Genomic DNA, 11,786 nt, shown 5'->3' on the forward strand with positions numbered 1-11,786 from the left:
AACAGTCTAAGCCTGTAGCAGCATAACTATAACTAACTATAAGCTATATTAAAGAGGAAGGTTTTGAGCCTAGACTTAAAAGTAGAGAGGGTGTCTGCTTCCTGAATCTGAACTGGGAGCTGGTTCCGCAGGAGAGGAGCTTGATAGCTAAAGGCTCTACCTCCCATTCTACCTTTGGAAATTCTGGGAACCACAAGTAGGCCTGCATTCTGAGATCGAAGTGGTCTACTGGGATGATATGGTGCTATGAGATCTTCTATATATGATGGAGCCTGACCATTCAGAGCTTTATATGTAAGAAGCAGGGTTTTAAATTCTATTCTAGATTTAATGGGAAGCCAATGGAGAGAAGCTAGTGAAGGTGAAATATGATCTCTCTTGCTAGTTCCAGTTAGCACTCTTGCTGCAGCATTTTGGATTAATTGCAGGCTCTTTAGTTACTGGGGCATCCTGAAAGTAGGGAATTACAGTAGTCCAACCTAGAGGTAACAAATGCATGGACCAATGTTTCGACATCACTTTGATACAGGATGCTCCTAATTTTGGCAATGTTCTGTAGGTGGAAGAAGGCTGTTCTAGAGATTTGTTTTATATGTGAGGTAAAGGACAAATCCTGATCAAAAATAACTCCAAGGTTCCTTGCAGTAGTACTGGAGGCCAGACTTATGCCATCTAGAGTAACAATATGGCTGGACATCAGTTTACTTTCTATCTTTGAGATTTTTGGATCCAAATACTACTAATGAGGTAAAATAACTATAAGTTACTGAAATGAACTCTTGGAAAAAAAAAACATTGCTATGCATTGTTTCCTTGACAGTTAGACTACAAACTTAAAGGTAAACTACAAATCCAACCATCAAAGCCATATGATGCCACTAGTGACATCATGTGCAGTGACATCATCAATACGCCTAAACATATACCTCCTAATCCAAATAATATTACAATACACAACATAAACAAAAGACAAAGAAACCTGTTATGGCTCATACACGTCCAACTCACCTTTTTAAGGATTTAATATAAATTGAGCATAAATTATGTTCCAACATTGATTTTACTGTGATAATTACAGGGTAATATTTATGTATGCAGGACTTTAGTGCTTTATACAAGACAGTATGACAATTGTGCAGCTTAATAGTGGCAGGATTCATCTCCAAGGAGAGAGAACAGCATGTATTTATACACATAAAACATTGTAAAAATGTATTGATTAGGCCATTTATAACTTATTTCTGACATGTAGACAGTATAAAAAAATAGAATATAATGTAACTTATTTAGCTACCATTCACACAAGTGACATGTCAGATTTACACATTATATAAATGGCATTCTAAGCATTACACAACTTTATCACAGCTGTCATATTTTATTTTATTAGTATAAGTTTAATTTGTTGACTAAGGTAAAAATATATTTTTTCTGTCATTAGTTTTTTTCCACCATCACCTTCCCCTCTACTTCCAATGATCCCCTAGAGAAAGACCAAACTCTGAATCCTGTTAATTTTCCCCACATTGCCTTAGTAAATATTATTCACATTAACTTGTTTTTCAAAAATGGGAAAATGTGCTTCTGCTTGCAAACACACCAGAATATTGTCCTGAAGAAACAGCAAACAACTTCATCATTATTTTCATTTACATAGCTAAAACTAATGCTAACGCTAATTAAGGAAACGATCTTGCATGAGATGGAGAGTTAAGAATGAGTTTAACAGTAAAGCTCATAACCAGCACTCTGTTAGCATTGTTAGTATTTGAGGGATAAGTTCTCTTACATTTCTTTGTCTGGTGTTACTGCTGTAGTGAAGCATCTTCACCGAGCTGCAGTCATGGTGCATTCAAAGCCCTCAACAGTGTGGGTCTTTTCAGGATCTATACTGCCACTTTTTTTAAGTATATCTGATCCTTGAACAAACAATGTATGTATGCTTTTATTTTTATTTATTCTTTGAATCTATAATGATCTCATACATGTAATTTAATGTATTTTGAAAGTTAAAGAATAAGCTTTTAGTGACATGTAGATGTACAACATGTGTGACGTAGGTGACTTAAAGGCAACTGATGACATTTCTTATCAAACAAAATCAATTTTATTTTAACCTTAAGAGAAAATGTGCCAGATATGTATCTATAACATTACAGTAGCAGCTACTGAGCTATAGATCACTTTACAAGCTGTAAGCTGTAACATAGCTAACATTGGAAGCTAGCATGCTAATCCTAATATTAGCAGCCAACATGCTGTAGCTAACATTAGCAGCTATAAATCTAAATTACAACTACACTTTGTACCCTGCTTGCAACTGCACAGAGGAGGAAACACTGTCAAGTTAAAAAAATAAAAAAATCATAAAATAAACCTGCCTGTTGCTGTCATGAAGAAGTTTTCATACTGGAAAATGGCACAACCATCTCTGGTCTGAGGAAACATGGTTACATCCCAAATTGGTGTCTGTGACGGTGAAGTGGCCTATCAAATGCCTTCTTATCATTAGGCTGTACTCTGATTGGTTAAAATGTCACACACTTCTGGAAGTGTGTATATTTAGTAATACTAAGCCTCTAGCACTAGTTGGCAGAAATCAAGAAACATTTCACACACACTTTTCTGACCTTGTGGGCCAAATGAAAAAAGCAAGAGCAACATCAGGGGAGGCTCCTAAGCTGCTTTTTAATGAAATCTTTGTGGGGCCCAAAAGTCTGGGCCCTACACTGTTGGTGTGCTCCTTGCCACTGGGCCTCACCAAGTAAGAAATGCAAGTGTGTGCACACACACACACACAAGCAAGAATATGGCCAGTAGGGGGTCAGTAGTAATGTTGCATTTTTCTCTAAATAACTAAGAATATTTATTGTACATTTCTTACAACCTGCCTTTTGTTTTTGTCATGAAAATTGTGAACTTGTTTCTGAACCTGCTGGTTTAGTTCTTATCTTCCATTATCACTTTCACCCAACTGTTATCTATAAACAATAACTAATTGTGATCTTAATTCATCTGCTGACTGCAGATTGATTCCAAAGGGCCAATTTCTTTTCATTTTTTCTTGTCAACAACAGAATAGTTATTATATGTGGTATTAAATGTCACTTTAAATCTGTGAAAACAAATGTTTAAAAAATATTCCATGTTATTCTGTCAGATTTATCAAGTAGATTGTTCAATACATAATAAAGATCAACATCAGAAAACTGGATTCAGTTGTTGCTTTTATTATACATTGCATTTCAATGAAGCATGAGTTCAAATTTCCTAAAATTTTTCAAAATAAGCTGCTGACTCCAGATGTGTCAGTAATAAAGAGTTACATCCGTTTTAGATGCAACACACTCATTAATAAACCAAGTAAAGACAAAGTGAAGCTGCAGTTTCCTGTGACTGCAGCAGTTTAGTGGGACTACAGAGTTAGTAAGTCCACATGTAGTTGTTGTGTGGACGACTTCCAACCCCACTACTCTGTCTGCACCATAGAGCACAGAGGGACAATATCTATGGAATAAAGAGGATTGAACATGTGACACAGAATGAACAAGTCAACAAATGTGAGATGACTCTGAGGATCAGGAAGAACATTTCAGAGTTTGACAAACAGCTTCATCCAAACACTACACACCTCTCTGTCATCAGAGGAAGCAGGAAATCTTCTTCTCACAGATCCAGTTTTTAGAATTATACAAATATTCTCTTCTCCATCTTCCGTGTTGATCACAGTATGCTGCAGATGAATACCCACTGTATTGTGGTTCTCCTGTCGCCCAGAAGCTGTGAAAAAAATCAAACCTTGTTTTTGACTTTGATAAATTCATGATTATTTTCACTTTCAAATGAACCTAAATCTCATTTTAATGATTTGAAATAGTGTCATTTTAGTAACTATGTAGGGGATTTGCTGACACCACAAGGATCCCAGATGTGAACTGAAACCTGGATCCAGGACTCTGAGATCTCCTCCATTCATTCCAATCAAAGTTAGTGACTCTGCTCAGACTCCAGCAGCATTTAGTGTCTTCCTGCTCTGATTCCTGCTTTTTAAAGCCACTGCACATGTTCAGTAGTGTTTCTCTCTCTGAGCCCAGTCACTGTCTGTTAGACTTTTCACTTTGTCAACAGGTTTCCTCACATCACTTTCAGCTTTGTCTCTGAGGAAAATGATTTGGTCTCTTTTCCTGCAAGTGCAATGCCAGCGTTCATTCAAATGCAGCTGTTATGCAGTTTTTCTTTGGCAGAACTTCATTCTGTTGTTGAGGGAGGACAGGTGCAGCTTCACGTGTTTATGCTGATTAGATGCTGCACAACAATTTTGGATTAACTCAGCATTTGAGATCAAACCTACTCAGACCCCCTGTTGTAGCTAGATGCAGTATAATTGGTGTGTAGACAGTCACAGAATCACCCTGTATCCAGGTGCAGTAACTGCAACAGGAAAGATTCTATTCCCAGATTCTGAAGCTATAATTCTATGGAGTAATACAACTGTCCTCACAGTGAGTCTCGAGCTGCATCATGGGTGTTGATCTCTGTAAGCATATTTATGGAGATTTCTATTAGCATCATGCTCATACTGCATTCCTGCTAACACTGATGTATTCCACCTGTCACCACGTAGGGCCTGGCTGCACCCTTCATGCTCCAACTATCACTGAAATTGCAGAAAAGATTGTTGGATATGTCCATAACTCCTTCACCCTGTGAGCTGTGGCCTGCATTCAGGCTGCACCTTGTTTCAGGGAACTAGAGGTTGATGTGTTACAGAGGTTTGTACAGCAGTTGTTCATTCAAACAACTAAAACTGATATTAGATATGTGAACATGTTTTTATCTTTTAACACAGGTGTTAGTTTCTAACAATAACATCAATGAAAGTGTAGTAGAAACAAAACCTTTCTCACTCTTGTGTCAGTGTTGATCCATCCACCCATTTCCATTGATTGGTTTCCCCTGAGTCTGGCTGTTTTGTCCACAGACCAATCCAGGACTCTGCATTCTTACTGAGCTCACTGACAATTTTCTAATAAATGACAAGAGACAAACACTTAATTGTGTTTCAGTTGTAAAGACATTTAGACAAATTTTGAGCAGGAAAATAAATAAATGAAGATCCAGACTGACAGCAGGTCAGAAACACAAGGAACAGATCCATCAAAGATCACACACACACACACACATTCCCAGTCACACACACACACACACACATTCCCAGTCACACATTCCCAGTCACACACACACATTCCCAGTCACACACACACATTCCCAGTCACACACACACATTCCCAGTCACACACACACATTCCCAGTCACACACACACACACACATTCCCAGTCACACACACACACACACATTCCCAGTCACACACACACATTCCCAGTCACACACACACATTCCCAGTCACACACACACACACACATTCCCAGTCACACACACACACATTCCCAGTCACACACACACACACACATTCCCAGTCACACACACACATTCCCAGTCACACACACACACACACACATTCCCAGTCACACACACACACACATTCCCAGTCACACACACACACACATTCCCAGTCACACACACACACACACATTCCCAGTCACACACACACACACACACACATTCCCAGTCACACACACACACACACACATTCCCAGTCACACACACACACACACACATTCCCAGTCACACACACACACCCACATTCCCAGTCACACACACACACCCAAATTCCCACACACACACACACCCACATTCCCACACACACACACACCCACATTCCCACACACACCCACATTCCCACACACACACACCCACACACACCCACACACACACACACACACCTGTTCCTCTTTGCTGTTGATAATCACCAGATCTGATCCTCTGTTCTCACAGTCTTTTTTGCTCTCATACCAACTTTTCTGCTTAGTGGATTTAAAGTAACAACTGCATCCAAATCTCTTCCATCCTTCAGGACACAACTTCCCTTAATGGCAAACAAATGTTTAAAGACAGATTTCATGTCATTCAGTATCAGAATGATGATGATCTGTAGTGTCACTGTGTAAAATAAGATCTTTCTAAACTGAAGCTGAAAGAGAAAAGCAGCAGATTAAGAAGTTAAAACTCAGATTTTTAAGTGATGACCTGCAACAGAAATATCCACATAGAACAATGTTCAACAAAATGAAACAACTCTAACTGAACATAAAGGCACATTTAAGTCATATCATGGAAAAAGTTTTCTCATCTTGAATTTTGTCTTTCAGCTGCTTTATTTCATCCTGTAACTGACTGTTGGTGACTGACGTGTCTTAAAAACAACATTACAACAATATGAATCCTGTCATGTCTCAACGTAACATGAAGCTGAATCTTGTGTATAATGTTTTTTGCTAATGATTTCAAAATATTACCTGCCATTTTGTCCTGGAGCTGCTTGATGAGATCCTGTGACTGATGGTATCTGTGACTCAGGTTGTTGAGATTCTTCTCCAAATCATTTTTCTCCAAAGTCACTAAAATATCTGCAGGGAAAAACCAAATCCAAACAGATCAAAACCATGAAATCATTGTGTTTTAAATACAGCATATTGAAGTCTCTTTTTGTGTGTGTGTGAGTGGTGTGTCTGTTTGTCTAAGGGATGAGCTACAGGTGGTGTCCATGGATTGGTCTGTTTGAATTAATTGCTGCCACCTGATTGGATAAGATGGTGCTACATTGTTCATCTGTCCAGATGTCAGCAGTCCTCTGTCTCTTCACCTCTGCCATTTCCAACCGACCCAGCATTCTGTTACTGACTGTGAGAAAGACTTGTGATTTGTGTGTTGTCCACAGATGAATGATAAGTGTGTAAATAGGTGATGTATATAATTCAGTGTAAATGTTTAGCACCAAGTAGCCTCAGTAGGTGTGAGAAGCCCTTTTATTTAACGTATTGTTCTCCTGTTTGGGGTTTAGCTTATACATTCTGTCTTTTCTTTGTGTATTGGTTTGGTTTGGTAACGTAGGGTTTTTGTTGGAGCTTTTAATTTGTTGTTTTGGACACTGCTCACATCTGCAGTTAATGAATTGCTATCATTTGGTTTTTGGACACTTAGTCTTGCTGCTTTTTCTTGGCAAATCGTCCTCTGCCTAGGTTCCCCTAGACCAGGGACATAATGGTGTGAATGAATGAAGCTGAAAATGGTTGGTGCTTAGAGATAAATGTGTTTCCTACAAATTAGCACCTTTTTTCTAACATTTTCTAACATCAAAGTTAGAGAAGAGACAAAGTTGGTATAGTGTTAAAATAAACCTTCAACATTATGGAATAAAAGTCCTCACAGCGTGTGATGATCCAAGCCAGAATCAGAAGATACAGAACTTCCAGAGACACTGTAAAAACTCTGAAAGTGCTGTTTCTCACAGCTGGAAGCTTCTTCTCACTGTGTGGTTCTACAGACACAAAATACACAGAGGTGTTTTATTCAACTTTCTTAAGGGACTTTAATGAACTACAGTATGGAGGGTTTCTACTTTAATTACCTCCATCTGTTTGGTTAACAAAGATTTTTAAACTCCTGCTGTATTAAATGACTCCTGATGACAAGATAATGACATCACCAACTGTTACAGGGACTTTGTTCTTTAACAGTGAGACTGAAGCTGTAAAAGTTATTTGAGTTCCCACAATAATAGTGAACATAATTACTCAAACTCACCAGTTTGTTGTAACTCAAACTTATCCTGATCTCCATCCTCCATCATCTCCACCTCCATGTTCTCTCTCTCGCCTCTGATATATTTCACCCTCAGATCAGACTCAGATTGAATTTCTGTCGACATGTTGATGAACTAAAGAGCTAAAAACTAAGTGAACTTCTTTGTGACCAGTCTTCACTGTCTGTTTGTGTCTGAGTCAGGCAGCTTTGAACAGAGAGCATCAAGGAAGTAGCAGCAGGACAAACCACAACCGCTGACAATTTAAATACATTTGTGTTTGATATAAATCTTTATTTTTGTGTGTTGTAAATATAATTGAATGACTATTTCTGAATTTTATCTGGAAAACTTTCAAAAATATTGAGAAACACATATTTTTAAATGTTTCCTGGTCATCGTACTAAGATATAAGGTTCATTAGTAGAACTGTGTGTCTGCATATCATTAGCATATAATTATAGGTGTAAAAAGCTGACTTCCTGTCTCAGATCAAACTAAATAAAAACAAGAAGTGTTTCTGACAGGAAATGTGATGTGTGAGCTGTTGTTGCAGTTTGAACTTTGAACAGAATTATAAGTTTTAAATAAATGTAAAACTTACAGCTTAAAACATGGACAGAGCAAGTGGTGCAACGGCTCACAAAGGTCATGAAGGAGAGAACTGGACCTACTCTGACCAATACAATAAAATACAGCTTTATTTATCCCACTCAGTTAGTTTGGAGCTGTTGCACACACACACATACTATTAAACCATCTCATAGTTTGTAAGAATGACAGGACAGATCACTGTGAACTATCTGTATGTGAGTGAATGAAACACCTCGATGCCCCAATGGCACCTGTTCAGATTCCTTTGCTAGGATGTGATCAGGTGAACAGTAGTGATGCTCCATGTGATATCAAAGTTTCAGTGCTTGAGACTGAGTACTGACAAAAAGCACTACAGCAGATGGAAATGAGCTCCAACATGGAGGCCAACGGTGTTGTACCATTGTACTGGTTATGAATCCCAGGTATTCAAACTTTTTTCTTCTTTTACCAATTGAAGGTGAAATTTAAAGGTGGGTAACATCTGAAATCAAATACATTTCTACAAACTTATAATTGATCTACACGTAGGTGCAGATCAATGACAGTTAAACTGCCAGTGATGTCAGCAACATTACCTGGTGCTTTACCTTCAAATTGGTGCTGTTTGCTGCAAATAATTTACACACTTGATGTCAGTAGGGTATAATGAGCTTTTCAAAGATGCTTCATGAAATTACACCTAAATTAGGCTTCATGATGGAATTTGAAATTTATTTTAAACAGCTTCAGATGCACAGTTAATCACAAAAATGACATTATTGTCATAGCATAATAAACTTCTCACCAAACAGATGAAGATAATTAGATAAAAAGAAGCTCCATAGTTCAAAATCCTCCCTCAGCACTGATTAATAAAGATGATATTCTGTGTATTTTAACTCTAAGAAGCTTCCACCTCCCATCATTCATGAGAATATTTCTTGGTCATAAACAGTAAAGACGAACGGGTGAATGTGTCATTTCTGGTTCTTTTTACAGTGAATATTAGTCATATTTCAGACACTGTGTATTTTAGGAATTTGGTGTGAACGTTTGATGACTCAGGTGTCCATAGGTCATGTTGCTGCAGCAGAGCAGTAAAGCAACATGTGGTGGAGGAAAAGGTCCTCATTGTCCTTCAGACATGCAGCAGTTTTTACCAACTGGACTGAAATGAGAGACTCAGCATTTCCAGTAAATTCTCCTGTTGTGTGTTTTTATTATTATTATTATTTTGTGTATTTGAGTGTGTTAACCTGTGTAAGTTAGTGAATGCTTTACATTTCGCTCAATAAATTACTTCAACAACCAATCAGAGCAGTTTATCTTACTATATGTGGACAGGATGATGATCCCAGCTGCCATCAGAAGACACAGCACTGCTAGACACAGAGCAGCTCCTCTGAAAGACTTTGTGTGGACTGGAGGATGATTCTGAGTCTGTGGTCCTACAGAGACAAAACAACATGGAAGCTAGTTGTTACTGATCATCAGCTTTAATCATGGTGGTTTACCCACAAGCATCGTGGTTCAGGTCTGTGGTTGTGGTGGCATCTGTTCAAAATGTCACAGCAACACTAGAGATCAGTGATCTGACAGATTATCATGTTCGTGTTGCAGTTGACCACAGAACTGTACAACTGAACAGTCACTTTACACCTCATACTTCTTCCTGTTGTGTGTTTGTTCCAGTCTGTGGTAAAACTCTTTACCAGAGCTGATGCTTCTACAGATCTGACAACTGAATAAATGTTAAACTGTGACCAGTAGGACTGAAGCCAAAAACTGAACACATTCAGCAACAAAACCCCTGAAAATGAGTTTTCTACAGAAACCTGTGTTAGTTTACATGTAGTCAGCAGAGGAGCATCCAACTAACTGAACACACATTTTGCAGCTGTTTCCTACAAACTGTACATGTAGGATATAGATACAGAGAGAACAGTGATGTGCTGCAGGTTCTGAATGGAGGAAAAACATCACATATCAGTCTAACATGATCTAAAGCCACTCAAACAAAGCAAAGTTATTTGTAATATTAATTTGTCATATTTTCCATTAAAAACCTTTAATAGAGAATAAAAGAAAGTTCAGGAAGAGCAACAAGATGAACAGATGTGCAGTAGATGCTGTGTGGACAGAACAGAGCAACAAAGCAGATTTACACCTGTGTTCAATCACTTACCTTCTTCCTGTGACTGAAAATCAGTGACATCATCTCTGATAACATCTGTGTTCTTGTAGATATCCACCTCTCTGTTGTATCTCACCTTGGTGTAAATATCTGTAGACATCTTGAGACGACTGAGACAGACGGACAGTAGCTGAACTTCACTGACTGTTACTGATGCTGCTGTCAGGGTTCAACCTTCTGTCTGGTTCAGGAAGTAACAAGAAAACAAATGTGTTCACACCTCTTTACTCATTGGACTTGTGGATAAAATAACTTGTAGCTGCAGTTTGTTTTTTAATATAATCAAGAAACTGTGTCATGTAGTTTTTCCAAGTAAAACAACTGTTTAACCCTCCTGTTATGTTTAGGGTCAAATTGACCTGTTTTAAAGTGTAACAATCGAAAAAAATTGCTTAAAAGTATTTTTTCACTTTGAAACTTCTCCTGCTTGGCTTATTTTCTGTGTATGTGTGTGTGTGTGGTGTGAGTGTGAGACAGGGGTGTATTATGTCTCATAGTTGCATATTTGATCTTTCTGACTGTTTTTACCTTCTATTTTGTCGCCGGGTCAAATTGACCCGAACAGCACCTTTGTAATAGAAACATGTAGGGGGGGTTGCAAATATGTGAACTGAACCATTTTTATTTTATATGTTGATTACACTAAATAAGCCAAACAGGAGAAGTTTCAAAGTGAAAAAATACTTTTAAGTATTTTTTTAGATTGTTTACTTTAAAACGGGTCAATTTGACCCTGAACAGAAGAGGTGTTATTAATTTAAATGATCAACATCACTCCATAAACAAAACAAATTCAATTGCATATAAAACTATTGTAATTTATATGTAGGTCTTTTAAGTTTACATTAAAAAAAGTTTTAACGTGATCTTTTTTTAATAAACGAGTGACCTATGCTCATTGAACCATGATCTGTGAACAGTAAAGAACATCATTGAACTAAATATTGATTGAAATGGTTAGTAATGGAGTTAATGATGAGATATAAACAATTTTTAATTATACAAAAGTGTCAGAAACCAAAAAGTCCCAAAAAACTTTTTGGTTTCTGACACTTTTGTATAATTAAGTGTCCCCCAGGTCAAATTGACCCGGGATCATCAAGGCTGTTCCTCAGAAACAAACATAACAGGAGGGTTAAACTGCAAACCTGCAGAAAACTTTTATTTAAAAGAAATGTTTTTAGTGTGAAGCTGTTAACAGATCCTCCAACCCCCCAACAGATGCACACATACACACACACACACAAACAAAATATGCCAAGCAGGAGAAGTTTCAAAGTGAAAAAATACTTTTAAGTATTTTTTTTCGATTG

General features: G+C 37.7%; 1 long non-coding RNA gene across 1 annotated transcript; it reads right to left on the bottom strand.

Annotated features, from left to right (window-relative positions):
* Positions 1 to 3,214: 3,214 nt before the first annotated feature.
* LOC137100286 (uncharacterized) lies at positions 3,215 to 6,621 on the bottom strand. The gene is made up of 4 exons (XR_010910881.1): positions 6,418 to 6,621; positions 5,845 to 5,987; positions 4,908 to 5,026; positions 3,215 to 3,780 (listed from the first exon to the last, which is right to left on the bottom strand). It is a non-coding gene; the product is annotated as an uncharacterized lncRNA (long non-coding RNA).
* Between the last annotated feature and the right edge of the window lie 5,165 nt (positions 6,622 to 11,786).

Source organism: Channa argus, chromosome 1 (assembly GCF_033026475.1).
Source record: "Channa argus isolate prfri chromosome 1, Channa argus male v1.0, whole genome shotgun sequence".
In the NCBI taxonomy this organism is placed as follows: domain Eukaryota; kingdom Metazoa; phylum Chordata; class Actinopteri; order Anabantiformes; family Channidae; genus Channa; species Channa argus.